This window comes from Eptatretus burgeri, chromosome 2, assembly GCF_056783735.1.
Source record: "Eptatretus burgeri isolate ZD-2024b chromosome 2, Ebu_testis_v1, whole genome shotgun sequence".
Taxonomy (NCBI): Eukaryota; Metazoa; Chordata; class Myxini; order Myxiniformes; family Myxinidae; genus Eptatretus; species Eptatretus burgeri.
The window spans coordinates 99,648,957-99,664,333 of NC_140962.1; the positions used below are offsets into that span (position 1 = coordinate 99,648,957).

General features: G+C 46.0%; 1 protein-coding gene across 1 annotated transcript in view; it reads left to right on the forward strand.

The window, feature by feature from the left end:
• The first annotated feature begins 4,542 nt into the window (after nt 1-4,542).
• LOC147032664 (uncharacterized) overlaps nt 4,543-15,377 on the forward strand; it is a 24,442-nt gene continuing 13,607 nt past the window's right edge. The window contains exon 1 of the mRNA XM_085858719.1: nt 4,543-4,653. The gene's annotated coding sequence lies outside the window, so the exon portion shown is untranslated. The remainder of the gene's footprint in view (nt 4,654-15,377) is intronic.

Genomic DNA, 15,377 nt, shown 5'->3' on the forward strand with positions numbered 1-15,377 from the left:
ACCATTCGCTCACCTGCCAAGTTTCTGATGGGTCATTAATTAACAACACGGTTATTATAGTACTGCAGCATAGCAAACCAATTGTTCGACTTTTCATAAAAGCACCAAAATTGGTACATATGTTGACTAAGATATTCTGAATAATTCTGGATATGGAGCCACTCGAGATTTTGCCTTGGTCAGCTTTGGTGGCCATTTTCCAAAATGGCCACCATTCGACTTTAACAACATGGGATATCTGTCATTGTTATTCTCTTTGTAGGTTTCTCAGAGGTGATAAATACTCCATGTGATGTGCATTTACAAAGGAAAACAATACAAATGGCATTTGTGTTGATTTATTATATTTCCAACCATTATATTGGGGAAAAATGGTCATTTTTATGGGAAAATCCATTTTCGCACACAGCATCAGTGACAGGTTCAGAAGTATTTTGTTGTGGTGGTGCCAAGTTCGCACTGCCAAGCAGATTGGACAAGAACAGTTTCAGGCATACTCAAAGGATTGCCTCATCGACAGAACCAAGACTATTGACGAACCTATAAAAAGGAACAAACTCCCCCTCTTCGGAACAGACAGAAGACCAAAAGCACCCACAGGAAAGGACGCATCTGTGAAGAATGATATGGCCTTATTTGCAAGGCTCTACATAGGCTGCCAGAACCACGATGGAAACCTGGACGAGTTCTTCCGTCATGAAAATCAAGCATGCCCTCCCGCGTTATCTGATGCAGGTAAGCTACACCTGGGTAGCAAAAGCGACTTGTTGGTGTGCCTTGAAGGCGTTGCTGAAGCTTAGTCTGATGCACCTGCTGTCACTTCTGTTGTCCTTGACGGCGCCGTCATCGTGCAGATGTTGAAGCCTGGCACTGCCAAGACATTTGAAGAATATGCCCACCAAGTCTTCATCCCATACGTCGAGGGGCAGCTGCGTCGTGCTTCACGTCTCGACCTCGTTTGGGATAGCTACAAAGATGGCTCCTTGAAGACGGCGACAAGGGAGAAACGAGGAAAAGGGGTGCGATGGCGCGTGGTGAGCACCGCAGCCATACCAGGGAACTGGCAGAGTTTCCTACGTGTCGACGCAAACAAGGTGGAGCTCTTCACCTTCCTGTCCGATGTGCTGGTGCAGTCCTTCCATGACGAGGCAAAGGAGCTGGTAGTCACTGATGGTGAAGCAGTCATCTGCCTTCCAAGGCAGGAAGATGAAAGCTCTCTGGCTCCATGCAGTCAAGAAGAGGCGGACACTCGCATCATGCTACATGTGGCCCATGTTGCAGAACATGACCACCGTCGGATTCAAGTTCGAACTGTAGACACCGACGTCGTCATCTTGGCGGTGATGGTAACCCAGGCACTACCATGCATGGATGAACTCTGGCTTGCCTTTTGGATGGGCAAGAACTACCGCTACATCCCTACCCATGAAATAGCTGCCTCCCTCAGTTCACAGAAGGCACGTGTCCTCCCTGTCTTCCATGCCATGACCGGATGTGACACGGTATCAGCATTCGTGGGGCATGGGAAGAAATCTGCCCGGGCCACATGGAACTCGTTTCCAGAACTGAGAGATTCTCTTGTGACCCTGACCACCACGCTAGTCAACATCCAGGATGACACAATGCACTTCAATGAAAGGTTTGTGGTGCTCCTCTATGACCGCACCAGTCCATATACGGACGTCAAACGAGGCCAGAAAGAAACTCTTCACCAAGAGGAACTCCGTCCAGCGCATCCCACCTACCTACGATGCTTTGGAACAGCATGTGAAGAGATCAATCTTCCAGGGTGGCTATGTCTGGGGGCAGGTCTTGGTCCCTCAACCCATGCTTCCATCACCAACAAGCTGGGGCTGGCGGCAAACAGAGGATGGGTCCTACGAACCGCTCTGGACCACACTTCCTGAGGCTTCAAAAAGCTGCTTCGAGCTGGTGTCGTGCGGCTGCAAAAAAGGCTGTAGAAACCGCTGCAAATGCAAGAAGGCTAATCTGCAATGCACTGGACTGTGTGCTTGTGAAGGAGAATGCCAGTAGACAGACTCAGTAAACACAGACTGAGATATCGGCCTAGCTTAGAATGTGTAAATGCAAAGTCGCATTGCTTGTAAAAGTGTTGACTTCTTGATCCAGAGCCAGTACACTTGAGCTCAGAAACTCATATTGTACTCGACTGATGTATGCGTGTACCATGTGTCCTGGTAGAATGGTAGTAGACAGTAAACCGTAGCCGCTTCAAAGTGAAGTGTGCAATAATTTGACTACATTTTCTGAGTTTGTCATTATCACGATTATCAGTTCCCTTTTCAAAATAGGGTAAAGTATGTAATCTATAATGCAATTTTTGTTGATTCCAAACCCATTGAATGTGATGAATATCATTTGACTCTTGTTCTCCAGGCAATAATGGGTACTTTTCAGCGAAAAGTTTCAGGAGAGCAGCAATTTACAAATCAAATAATGGCTTTTTACTGAAAATACTGGCTCATAATATTTGAATACACCTTTTCATGGTCAATTTACTGAATTTTACACTTTCCTTATATCCACCACCAATACAATAAGAAAATATGAGCATATCGCCAATTTCGCTAAAGTAGAATGGCGGCCATTTTGGAAAATGGTTGCCGAAGCTGACCAAGGCACAATCTCGGGTGGCTCCATATCCAGAATTGTTCGGAATACATTATTCTACATGTGTACCAATTTTGGTGCTTTTATGCAAATTTGAACAATTGATCTGAAATATCAGACTACGCTGCTGGACTATTATTAGTGCACCCGGACGTAACGGTCCAGGTTGAGAATAATACAAGTATCAACAGAAACGTAATCACGACCAAATGTCTGTAGACCGCAACTTCCAGATCAATGATCCTGTGTATGTGTGGAACTCCAGATGTGGAACCAAGTGGTTACCTGGCATCGTTATCAACAACATTGGTAAAATGATGTTTCTTGTGAAGTTATGTAACGGTAGATCCATATGTAAACATGTTGACCAACTCAGTTTACGTCATAGGGAGTCAAACATTGAACCAGCTCAAGTGCCTTTGTCACCCACTCCTGTATTAACACCACTTGCGTTTGAACTTGAGGTGCTTCCTCATGAAAGCTTTTCACCCATCAATGTACGTGAACTCTTTTCCGACCCTGTTCTCCTTCTTGAGAAGCCCACAACAGTCCCAAGCAAGAACAGCCCTCCACTAGCCCTGAGAAGATGAGCTCATGTCTGTAAGCCTCCTGAGCATCTTGATTTGTAAATAATGGGGAAGGGGGAAGATGTGATGTATCAGTAGTTTATTCTAATGCATACATACATGGGTGACCCGGGGGGGGGGGTTGTTAAGGGGAGTCACATGACCTGCCCATGTTCCGATGCAGTGCTGTGCTGTGCTGTGCTGTGCCCGTGTCCTTATTAAACCTATTGTTCCCACTTCAGAGTCTTTGTCCCTATTATTTGAGTACATTACACCACCCTATGGGTGATCGCACCTTTTTTTTGGTGGCGTTATATTATATGAATTATAGGAAGGATTTCTAATTATGAATTATACTAAAGTGATCACCTTACCAGGCGTAGTGGCGTGCGCCTGTAATCCGGCTACTCGGAGGCTTGGGTTGGAGGATCGCTTGAGGACGGGAGCTCTGCTCTGGGCCACGCTCTGAGAGGGTGTAGGGCAGCCCGGAATCATGGCGAAACCCAATCATTAACCCTGTGTCATAAGAGGCGACCAGGGTTGCGTCAGGAAGGGCATCCGGTGTAAAAACCTGTGCCAAATCAGTATGCGGATAATAACGGATGATCCGCTGTGGCGACCCCTAACGGGAGCAGCCGAAAGAAGAACAACACTAAAGTGATTGTCTTGGGTTACTCTGAGACCCAGGTTCGAAGTATACTCAGTCATTAGAAAGTATGAACAAAATTATTTTTATTGAAAACAAAGGATGAGTAAAATTTGCGGGCAATTAAGTGATTTGAAAAATATGCAAAGAATCGGAGAAGTAGGAAGAGGAACGTTTCTTCATTTTAACCTGGATTGTATTCCTCCCCCATCCTCTGTGCCCCCATTAGAACACAAGACACACAACCAGACCTTCACCTCACTTTTTGAGGTACACATGAGAAGAATGGGAGTTTGTGGGAATGCACGTACACATGCATACCCCTTGTTTATGGGTATGCATCAGTAGATCCACAGCCTTGTTTTTATACAGTAAATCAGTCCAGCAATGCAACCTCACTTTTTAACTCTCTATCCATAGCATAAAGCTTTACCTATAGATGTTTAACTTCCTTGCGATGGTTTTTATGTATTATCATATATTCATAATTCTTATAGCACACAATATTATCTCACCACAAATTTGCATTTATAAACTAAAAAAACACACACACATTACCAACACCAAAGAAGGACATAATTAGGACTTAAATGTATGCAAACACAAAATTCCAGACTAAATCGAGATGAGTAGAGACAAGGAGATGTATATTTGGTCCAACATTAGTGTTTGTGTGTATTTTGGCAGGTGGTTGATCGCCAGCACGAGCATGCAATAAGCACTCCCAGATGCTGTATTTGCAGATATAATGCAGGATTGCATGACCTGTCTTTGCCAGCCCTAATCGGCACCTCGTCGGCAGCTGCGAGTGTAAGTGGCTGAGGACTGGTGCCTCATCTCGGCTGCATTTTTTTCTCCGATAAGGACCATGGGGACTTGAACACAATGGCTCATTGAATTGTCGTTTAGTGGAAAAAAAGCAAGGAAAAAAATTGTTTTTGAGATTCCATCACTCTTATGTAGTAATAATAATAATCATCATAATAATAACTGGATATGCCACTTTATAACTGTGGGCAGTTATGACTAGGTCCCAAGCTGCCCTGCTTTGATACAACCCTGCATTGACACAACCTTGCTTTTATTGGATAAGTGACCCATGATATCCTCTTTATAAAACTGAATTCAGAATTTGATTAAAAAATTTCAATAAAAGAAAAAATAATAACCAGATTCAAAATATATATATTTTAAATGCCAGCCAGACCATGCGACATATGATGTTTAAATTGTCAAATTATATTCCCAAAGAGTCAGTGATCATCTGTGTGTAGTTTCACATTGATCTAGTAGGCCGTTCTGGAGAAGATACAATTTTAACATTTTTGCAGTGAAGTATTGCGGTGTATTCTCTAAGCAAGCAGGAGGGTGTGTTCCCTTGATTCAAAGCGCTCAGGAAAGCACTCCAACGGAACCGAGCGCTCGGTACTGCTTAACAACATGTCGGCCACCAATGCTCTCATGGTACTCAAAGAAATACTGTCTGGGATGACGTTTTTTGTTGAACATGTAACAACTTCTCCACACGAATTGAGTGTATTAGTAGCAGCTATAGAGAGTCCTATCAGAAGAGGGAAAGAAAGATAAATAAATTGGGAAATCAGAAGGAGAAGCTCCCTGCCAAGCTTATTTATAGACCTGCCACTGTGGATTTTGGGGAGATGGAGGAATTTGGGTAGGGGAGAAAGTTGGGGTTGAGGGGGTGGAGAAATGGTTGGAGGTTGGGGGGAAGAAAGTTGGAGGTTGGGGGGGGAGAAAGTTGGTGGTTGGTGAGGGGAGATAATTGGAGGAGGGGAGGGGAGAGAGTTATGGGGTCGGGAGGGAAGGAGTTCTTGGGGATGTGGGGGGGGAGTTATTGGGGGTCGAGGAGGGGAGAGTTACTGGGGTCATGACGAGGTTTGGGAGAAGGGAGAGAATTGCAGAGAATGAAGCAGTTTCAAGGAAAATGAATTAAAAAGGGAATAAACCCTCAAAATCACGGCAGAAGTATAATGTCGTAATAATTAACATTAGAAAATCAATCGCATAGGGCTTGGTGCCCTAATAATTGTCTGAATCAGTTGCCACAGTTACCATCGCTTAATGTTGATGAATACTCACCCCCACTAGATTCCTTCCACTCAGCAGTCAAACTAATGTATGTTGGCCGTCTCTTGAAGACCAGCTGCATACAGAAGCAGATGGCAAAGGGCAGTTCTGGGATGTGTTCCAAACCACATCACTGACCTTCAAATTCTCTTCTTAGCTCCTCATAATGAATTGCATTCTAGATGGCCCTGACAAACCACAAGGGAAAACAACACCATCAACTTTTTACTAATTTCAATTGATTTATTTTCAGGAAAGAGTTGAGCATCTCAGTGCTTTCATTAAAAGATCATCTAGTGGCGATTAAGATGTTCTATAATGAGTGAAGAAAGACAAAGTGTGTTGTTTTTAAGTCACCCCAAACATAGTCACTCCCAATGTAATGAAATACAGGAAGACTTGAGAGCAAAGTGTTTGATTCACACACAGGCCAGCAGGTTAAAAACACCATAAATTATTCCATGAAAAGACTGAACTGTAACACATTATTTTTCTATCCGTTATTTTCTATTGATAAGAAATATGAATAAATACATATGAAAGAAATCAGCAGGAATAAAACATTATGCAGCAAAATATTTGCATTTCTTTGCAGTGACAAAAGAAACACGGATACATGTGGTTTTACTTTAATGCATGTCAATTATTGGTGCAAAATGAAGTCTCACTGTTCACTTTATTCAACAGTACAGTTTTATTGTGTGTATAATGATGATTGCAGATTGGGTTGGCTCACTATTCAACATACTATAAATATACGAGTATATACACGGCACGGGGTGCAAATGTAGGTATGAGTCCAGTAGGAAATGTATTGTTGCGGATTCAGTGTTCAAGGCTCGCCACGAGGGAAAGCAATCGGGTTCCTCCCGAAGACCGGTCCTGAGGCCGCCCGAAACATAAATCCATGCACAGGCAGGTTGCTAGGCAAGCACGGATGCCGATTGGCACAGCAAATCTGGGAAGGGTTACACAACTTCACATGTTACCTTACCAGTAGGCGGCCGGCCAACTATGGTGACACGTATTTGCGTTCAACTTACTGTATCAGATGCAGCCAAGCGGAGCTGCCAAGTACGCACCGGCTAAGAAACAGATCATTGTGGTAGAACTTCCCAGCTAAACTCATGTGCAGACTATGCTGGACCAAGGAAGGAAAAAATGAAAATGAGTTGGCTACATCGACACAAATTAATGCGTGTGTGTGTGTGTGTGTGTGTGTGTGTGTGTGTGTGTGTGTGTGTGTCAGTGTGTCTCCTCCATGATTCCAAAACAATAAAACCTAGCAGCCTGAAACTTTGCATTCATACTCAGAAAACGGCAAGGAAGTGAATGACTGAAAATTGGGTGTTTGGGTTAATTAAAACACCCCCGGTGAAGATAATTAACAGCCTTATTTAATTATATCCTTCATCAGGTGATCATCGGTCACCTCACTCTCTGAGGTTTTATGGCATTTCCTGGGTAACATTGCTGGGGTCTGAAGCCGCCATGTTTTTTGACCTGCTGAACCATGCCTTGACTTGAAACAGTCTGCAATGATTTCTTAAAGATGAAGTTTTTTTTCACTTTCCTCACTCATATTGAATGCCTATTCATCATAGCTACGAATCACTGGCAATATCACTTTTATAAGTACTATAGTTTTCAAATTATGAGCTTGGAGTGATTTCATGTATTATACAGGGTGTTTCAATAAAAGGTTAACCGCTTCAAATGACGTTTTTGTAATTTTAATCATTGCCTTACTTTTTGTTGTTTTGCAGGAGTGATCAATGATTTTTGGAGAAGCTTAAACAAAGCATAACCATAACCATTGATTCAAGCATAACCAAAGTATTTTACGGAAAAATGATGTTTTCTACGGAGCAAAGTGGAAACATTATCAAGTGGTATTTTGAGACCAAATCAATTGCTTCCGTCCAGACGAGGTTCTATTCTGAATATGAAGTGCATCCCAGAAACAAACCAAGCAAGCCAGCCATTTGGAAACTTCTGAAAAAGTTCAAAAGTGAAGGAACGATTCACAACATTAACAAGGGAAGGTCCCGTCGCCCAAGAAGTGTACGGTGTGAAGGAACCATGGAACGAGTTCGTGAGTGAGTCAAGCAAAGTCCGAAGAAATCGCATCAACAAAGATCTGCTGAACTGGGTCTCACTCCCAGCAATATCAGAAGATTAATGAAACAAGATTTAAACCTCTTTCCTCTCTCTCTCTCTATCATCTGCAGCCTGTGGCTGCTGGTTGCATCATTGGTTGGGACGCGGCTATGCCGCTGATGCAGTGTCCCCCTTATCAGTACACTGGTGCTCATTTTGCCAACCTCGAAAGGATGACAGGCTGAGTCAACCTCCTGGTGTATATTAATTCAACGGCCAACGGGGCTTGAACTCAGGACCCTAGGATCCCAAACCACCACCCTAACCACTAAGTCAACACCAGGCTGCCTCTTTCCTCTTTCCTAACAACAGCGCAACAGCACAAAAATTGACCGGTGGAGATAAAACAGCACGAGTCGCTATGTGTGAGATGCTGCAGCAGAAGATGGAGGTAAACCCAAACTGAGTTCGCGATGTGTGGTTTAGTGACGAGGCACACTTTCATGTCAATGGTGCTGTCAATTTACACAACATCATTTTCTGGGGAAGTTAACGCCCAGATGAGATTGAAGAGAAGGCGCTTAAGAGTTGGAAAGTCACTGCTTTTGTGGCTGTCAGCTACAGAGGTGTGTTTGGGCCGTATTGTTTTGAAGCCAAAAACGGAAGAACGATACCGGTCGAATGTCAACCCATTTTGTGAAGACTTGAAGCAATCAATGAGCACTGCAGCCCTCCGGTGACAATAGTTCATGTAATACGGTGCTACCCCGTGTACAGCCAACAAAACAATTGCTTTTCTGCATCAAAAATTCGGACAACGAGTTCTCAGTTTGCGTATGGAAGGTGAAAGGTCTCCACACAGCCCCGACCTCAATCCGCTGGATTTTTTTTCTCTGGGGAGCTTGTAAGGATAACGTCCACAAGGAACACCCCAGATCTGAACCTGATCTGAAGACAGTAACCATTCAAACTTGCAGAAACGTCATTGAAAACTTCACAATTCGTGTGAATGCATATTGTGTGTATGCGTGGGGGTGCTCACTTCGACCACCTCAACTATCAGCGATTTACACAAAATGAGTTTAATTTCTCCATCATTTGGTTTTCATTTTCCGAATTAATTTTTTGTTTTATTAGTCAACGTTTTGGTAAATAAAGTTTTGAAGTGGCTAACCTTTTATTGACACACCCTGTATGATTCGATTTTTCACGATTTTTTCACGTGATTATTCACGAATAAAGAATATAATCGAAATATTATTTCGGTTTTGAGGATTGGATGTCGTCCGAACTAAACAAGTGTCGAAATCTATGATGAAATCTGAGAATTTAATGATATATCGAGTCTTATAACAAAGCCAGTATACCTATTTACTTTAAGCAAGCAAGGTTATGTTTCCTCTTTCTCCATATATACACAAGAAAATGTGAAATTTCCAAAGCATTAAACATCTTTTTCTCCTGCTTGGAAAATTATATTGAGTGAACAAAAATTTAGGATCGTAACAAAATTAACCAGCTTCATTGAGCGATATGATTTAATGCATTCACTGCGAGACCTCGCACCCTGTCCCCCAGGGGGACTACCTATCCGGAGCATTTTCCAGATCTGTGTCTATATTTTTGGAGGTTTTGCGAGGTGCTAGGCAGTGAATCAAAGCAAATCAAATTTTAAAAACCCGACATTTTATAAGAAAGATATAACGTTTGTGTGGACCCCTGAACTGATATACCAAATGACACGTGCACAGACAAGCAGGCAACAGTTTAAGCCACTTGCCGAGTGCCCGATGTCGATAGCGGTACCATGCTATGTCATTCTGAGCGAATCATTCACTCACTGCGGATGCTTTTGCCGTGCCACGTCGTCCAGAGTGAGTGGTCCAGGCTCCATCACCCTGAGCAAGTGTTATGTCCTCCGTCACCCTGAGTGAGTGGTCCCTGCTCCATCATCCTGAGCGAGTGGTTTGTGCCCCATCACGCTGAGCCAGTAATTTGTGTTCCATCACCAAGAGCGAATGGTTCATAATCTGTCACCCTGTGCAAGTGGTTCATGTTCCGTCACCCTGAGTGAGTGGTTTGTGCTCCGTCACCCTGAGTGAGTGGTTTGTGCTCCGTCACCCTGAGTGAGTGGTTTGTGCTTCGTCACCCTGAGTGAGTGGTTTGTGCTTCGTCACCCTGAGTGAGTGGTTTGTGCTCCGTCACCCTGAGTGAGTGGTTTGTGCTTCGTCACCCTGAGTGAGTGGTTTGTGCTTCGTCACCCTGAGTGAGTGGTTTGTGCTCCGTCACCCTGAGTGAGTGGTTTGTGCTCCGTCACCCTGAGTGAGTGGTTCATGCTCTGTCATCTTGAGTGAGTGGTTTGTGCTCCATCACCCTGAGTGAGTGGTTTGTGCTCCATCACCCTGAGTGAGTGGTTTGTGCTCCATCACCCTGAGTGTGTGGTTTGTGCTCCGTCACCCTGAGTGAGTGGTTTGTGCTGCCACCCTGAGTGAGTGGTTTGTGCTCCATCATCCTGAGCGAGTGGTTCTTGCTCCGTCGCCCTGAGCGAATGGTTCATGCTCTGTCACCCTGAGCGAGTGGTTCATGCTCTGTCATCTTGAGTGAGTGGTTCGTGCTCCATCATTGTGAGTGAGTTTTTGTGAAATAATGCCCGATTTCCGAGCCATTTGCCATATTAACAAGTTTACTAAATTACTGAGCCAATTTTTTTCCACCCGTCACACGCAGCTGTTTATTTCGAAGAACGTTTGTGAACATATCCCTGAAATGTCTATATAAATGCAACGTTGTTTTTTGGTGAAAGCTACTTTGGGCTGTCTACAGTAAGTACTGCAGTTGGTAATCGCACTGACTCCAACCTGCCAATTCCCGAAAACTGCCGATATCGGCCAAGCGCGCGCGTTCGTGCGTGTGTGTGTGTGTGCATGTGTGTCTGTGTCTGTGCGTGTGTGTTTGTGTGTGTGTGCATGTGTTTCTGTGTGCGTGTGTGTTTGTGTGTGCGTGTGTGTCTGTGTGTGTGTGTGCGTGTGTGTTTGTCTGTGTGTGTGTGTGTGCGTGTGTGTTTGTCTGTGTGTGTTTGTGTGTGTGTGCGTGTGTTTCTGTGTGCGTGTGTGTTTGTGTGTGCGTGTGTGTCTGTGTGTGTGTGTGCGTGTGTGTTTGTCTGTGTGTGCGTGTGTGCGTGTGTGTTTGTCTGTGTGTGTGTGTGTTGTTCATTGAGCATGACATATTCTTCCTGCCAACTCCCCTTCCCCCGTATGTATATATATATATATATATATATATATATATATATATATATATATATATATATATATATATATATATATATATAGATATATATACATATATATTGTTACGTTTGAGGGGGGGAGTATGCATTCAAAGGGTAATTAGGATGTTTAATTAGGTATGCCATGCTGTTCGAGTTTACCAGGATCTCGATGTAATAAGTAGTAATTCAGTGGTGATAAGTTGTCTAGTAAATGTTCATTTCTTCAAGGGGGGAGATGATAATTGTCACGTAATTAGATAGGGTCACGGGATAGGGTAAGTGTGTCTACGTAAACCCCTTTTGGTATTCTCTGAGGACTGGCCGTGACGTCACAGGACAGTTCAGCGGATGGCTCCGCCCCATGATCACGATTGGCGGAAGGCGACGGCAGTGGGCCAATAAACGGCTCGTTTGGAGGTGACGAGGGCAGAAGGATAAAAAGGTTCTGTTCGGGGTCGAAAAAGAAGAAGAAGAAGATTAAAACCAGAACGCTCGTGTTTATTTGGTGTGGTTCCCTGTGGCGGCGGAGAGCGTCCTGGTGGCTGTGCTGAGTCGACCGTGCTCTTGATCGTGCCTGGGAGCCTTGCCGAGCCTCGTGCCTCGCTTTGGTTGGCTCTAGGGTTCTGCTGACTCGGAATACGGGGTCGGGCGGCGGGTGGACCTGCCTTCCTCTCCTGCTCGCGGCTTGGCGCAAGAGCTGGTTCCCTGGCGGCTGTGGGCGAACTTGGGCCAGGACCAGGAGGTCGACAGCACCGCGGTTTCTCCTGCCCCCCCCCCCCGGCGAGAGCAAGGCCGGCTCGTCCGGCGCCAATCCAGGGACAGTTGCGTCCACACCACGGTCCAGCCTGACCACCAGAGATAGCGACGTTTTGTGTGTGTGTGTGTGTGTGTGTGTGTGTGTGTGTGTGTGTGTGTGTGTGTGTGTGTGTGTGTGTGTGTGTGTGTGTGTGTGTGTGTGTGTGTGTGTGTGTGTGTCTGCTTGGTGCCTTAGAAGGTTTGAGATCTCTTTATTCATTGGAATTGTCTGTGTTTTTCCCTCTTCTTGCCGAGTCTTGTTATTTCTGGTAATTATAAAAAACAAGTAAACATCATCAACTCAGTGAAAAGTGACTCGTGCCACCTTCCTCGTCCCGTTTGCGGTAGGGCGATTAGAACCGCCATGTTTGGGTTATAAACAAATAAATCGTCTCCATCGTTTCGGCTCATTCTACGTTGGCGGGACTGTTCAAGTCCCGTGGACGTCACATTGGTGTCAGAAGTGGGATGTTCGAACCCCTCTAAATTATATACCAGGATTAAAATCTCGCCACGAATTGGAATCTAAAATTACTACAGAAAAGCGCGCGAGCGCGGGAAAATTTTGGCGGGATTTTTCAAATTTAAATTAATTGGCGGCAAACGGGACTTCTGCACCATGGCGGATGTGCAGATGTTTGAGGAGGAAGGCCACGTGTCTGGCAGCGAGTCGGGGGAAGAGGGGAGAGAAGGGGGTAGGGTTGGAACCTCCCCCATTCCGAGCGTGGACCGTGGTTCATCGCCCGTAACGGAGCCGGCAGCGCCGGAAACCGGCACGATGACGATCTGGACAATGTTGGAACGTTTAATGAGTGCAATTACAGCACAGGGGGCAAAAATGACGGCACAGGGGGCACAAATGGCAGAAATGACGGCACGAATGGAAAATCAATTCGTGACACAGAGGGCAGACATGACGGCACAGAGGGCAGGGATGGCGGATCGATTGGGGGTAATGGGGGAACAGTTGGGTGCACGGATTGATTTAATGAGGGATGAATTGGGGGAAAAGATGGAGAAAATGAAAACTGAGATGCAGGAGTGTGTGGATGTTAAATTGGGAGAAATACAAAGTAAATTCGAGGATAGATTGGAGGAAACAAAGGTAGAAATTACATTGGAGGGGGAAAATATACGGAAAAAATTGGTAGATAAAATTGATGCAACGAACATTCGGGTTGATAAAGTGGATGAAAGCCTGGAACGTCATCGTGCCTGTGTGGATGCTCGTATGCAGCTGCAAGTAGAAGAGTGGGGAGAGCTGAGGAAGCAAGGGATGAATTTGGCGGAGGAGGTAAAAGGATTGGAGGCTCGTTTGGACGAACAAGATAAAATAATGAGCCAAGATGAAGTCTTGGATAAAGGCCTGGTAGAGCCGTCTTTTGTAAGTAGAGTGTCCGGGTTGGTTGAGGAGCAGCTACAAACTCGCGACGGAGCCTTGGAGGAGGTTGTGCGGGCCCAGAAGATCCTGCGGGAAGAGGTGAATCGGTCCATTCAACGTTTGGAACAGGAGGCAAAATTGACCTCTGAAACCCTCACCACAAAACATCTTTGGCCACAGAGGGCTCCGAAATTGGATACGCAGCCACAAGGGTGTTTGATCCCTGGGCTGGATTCGGACAAGGGAGAAACTGAGAAGCGGGCCACCGTAAAAGTGATTGCCCTGGTAAATTTTGACGGGTCAGGGAGCGTTGAAGCTTTTCTGACGCAATTTGAGTGCATTTCCCGACTAAACGGGTGGAATGAGCAGGAACGTACAGGGAATTTGGTGGCAACGTTGCAGGGGACCAGCCGCAGACGTGTTAAACGTGATCGCGGAGGGGATGTTGACCAGCTCCCACATTTGCGAGGCGTTGAGCCGTCGGTTTGGGTTCGCGGCAAACTGTGATCTGGTGCGGGCTCAGCTCCAGCACCGCAGATTAAAGCCGGGTGAGACAGTGCAGGAGCTGGCACAGGACATTTACCAATCAGTCAGGATCGCGTATCGGGACCTTACAGTGGAGGCATGGGACAGACTGGCACTCGACAAATTTTTAGCTGCTCTTCCTGACCCTGAGGTCCGAGCGCTAGTGGAGTTAAAGGATCCACCCACCGTTCACCGAGCGGCCGAGTGCGCAGCCAGGCTGGCCTCGTGGAGTCGGCCGGGTCGGGTTCCAGAGAGGCCATCGGTGACGATCCGACAGGCGGAGATCCAGGATCAGGGAGGGGGGCTGGGAGAAATTGGCATTACCAAAATGTTTCAGGAAATTTGCCAGAAACTGTCAAGTTTGATAAAGGATAATCCGGTAGTTAGTGCGCCAAAGCGGCGGGGTCCAGCCCAGCCAATAGAGCAATTTGGTTATGGCCGAGGGGGTCCGGAACCGGAAGAGACATTACACCGATACCCACGGGGGCCTTTTATGGGGAGTTGTTTCCGGTGCGGGCGAAGAGGACACATGCAACGATATTGCCGGTACCCGGCGATGGAGGGACCCTCCAATAGACTTTTAGACTCGGAGAGGGTGAATCCTCATGCTGAACCGCCAGGTCTATCCAAGATGCCCTTTCATAGGTCGGGTCCGGAGATCACTGTCGGGGTCAGGGAGACTAGATTGGGCTGAGCATATACGGCCATGTTCAGCTGCTGAGATTGTGGCGAAGTGCCTCCTTTAGTGGAAAAAAATGAATTGTGGGAAAATTGGCATGGGTTTGTAAGTTCTGCTGGGTTTTAGAGTGACAATCGGGACAGTGGGTAATTGGAAACAAAGCGGGCACGAGTGGCTGTCCAATGGCTGGTGCGTGGATCGGGTGAGAAGTGCTGTGTGAGTTGTTTTAAGTGAAGAAGTGAAATGTATGGTGCACACATTGTTTTTTTTTATTGGGCATGGTGTGGTAACAGGGAAGGTCATGGTCGGTGAAGTGTTAGAAATGCAGGTGTCACATGTAAGGCCGATGGGGTGGGGGAGTCATGTGGGTTTTGTGGGTGGGGATGATGTGCTTGTCCACAGGGATTGCTGAAGCTCACGGTGAGCGGGAATTGCGACCCCCTTCAAGGAGATTCACCACCTGGTGGCTCATGGTGACAGTGTCTGGAGGCAACTGGGAGAGGGTCTGGTTGGGCGACCAAGGTGGGTAGGACCTTGGCGACCCAGGAAGGCCAGAGGAGCCAGTGAGACCCCTTCCAGAGTGTTGTACGGGATTAGAGCTGATTGCTACCAGGGGGGAGGGAATCAAAGGGAGCGGGGCGGAGAAACGTCCGGGTTGGACTAAAGCTTACCTGTGGGCATGGTTGCACCTGAGA